We start from the raw sequence: 1,143 nt of genomic DNA, 5'->3' as shown, positions 1-1,143 counted from the left end.
GTTGTGTTAGTTTCAGGTGTACAATAAAGTGAATCAGTTATACATATACATATATCCACTCTTTTTTAGATTCTTTTCCCATATAAGTCATTACAGAGTATTGAGTATAATTCCCTGTGCTATACAGTAGGTCCTTATTAGTTATCTATTTTAATAGTGTGTATATGTCAATCCCAATCTCCCACTTTATCCCTCCCCCTCCTTCCCCCCTGCCTAATTAGCTTCTTACAGCCCATTTTGTGAGTGACGCTAGCTCAGAGCTCAGGAATCTGCCAGGTTTTACCATCCACATGCTAAGACCAAATGGGCTTCTGCAGGCTGCCTTTTCAGATTGAATGGATGAAGCGAATGATTCATCCACCAGCTTGAAAAGTTTAATTCGTTTGGCGGCTTGTGTGGCATAATTATCAGCACTTACAGATCCCAACAACAGCATCACCGGCAAATCCATGAGGATGTAAGTGGTCATCTCTCGCGCTTCTCGTCTCTACCCTCCCTTAAACCAAACTGGTGGATGGGCATATTTTAAAATGCTTCTTCTTATTCATATTGAACTTGATAATTTTATTTTTTAACATCTTTTTTTTACATACTGAGTGATTCCACTGATATAAAGTTCAAAAGTAGGCAAGCGAGTATATTCCGTTAGAAGTGAGGAGAGAGGGGTTACAGTTACATCAGGGGGCCTCAGGAGTGCTGGTACTGTTGTCTTTCTTGAGATGGGTGCTGGTCATACAGGTGTGTTCATCTTATAACAGTTGCGACTTGTGCATTTTTCTGTATCTATGTTGTGTTTTTTTGTTTCAATTATTTTCTTAAAGATCTTATTTTGGGTGCTCGCTTCGGCAGCACATATACTAAAATTGGAACAATACAGAGAAGATTAGCATGGCCCCTGCGCAAGGATGACACACACATTCGTGAAGCATTCCATATTTTTGATGGATACTAGCTATGAATGTTTCTTACAAACTGCATCTGTGTTAAAGCTCGTTATTACAGTTCATAATAAATTTAATTGTATAATGAAAATTATTTTAAAAATCTATAGAAAGCACTAAAATGTTAAAATATATTTTCAAAACTGCAATAAGTGTTTAATGCACAAAGCAAAATCTAAGACTAAATTTTTGTTGTTAGTGC

At 37.0% G+C, this 1,143-nt stretch overlaps 1 non-coding gene across 1 annotated transcript; it reads left to right on the top strand.

The window, feature by feature from the left end:
• The first annotated feature begins 833 nt into the window (after positions 1-833).
• LOC132440084 (U6 spliceosomal RNA) lies at positions 834-940 on the top strand. The gene has a single exon (XR_009522495.1). It is a non-coding gene; the product is annotated as a U6 spliceosomal RNA (small nuclear RNA).
• Positions 941-1,143: the final 203 nt, after the last annotated feature.

The sequence above is a fragment of the Delphinus delphis genome, chromosome 16 (genome assembly GCF_949987515.2).
Source record: "Delphinus delphis chromosome 16, mDelDel1.2, whole genome shotgun sequence".
Classification (NCBI taxonomy): domain Eukaryota; kingdom Metazoa; phylum Chordata; class Mammalia; order Artiodactyla; family Delphinidae; genus Delphinus; species Delphinus delphis.
The sequence above is the reverse complement of the archived record's forward strand: the minus strand, read 5'-3'. Positions and strand labels throughout refer to the sequence as shown.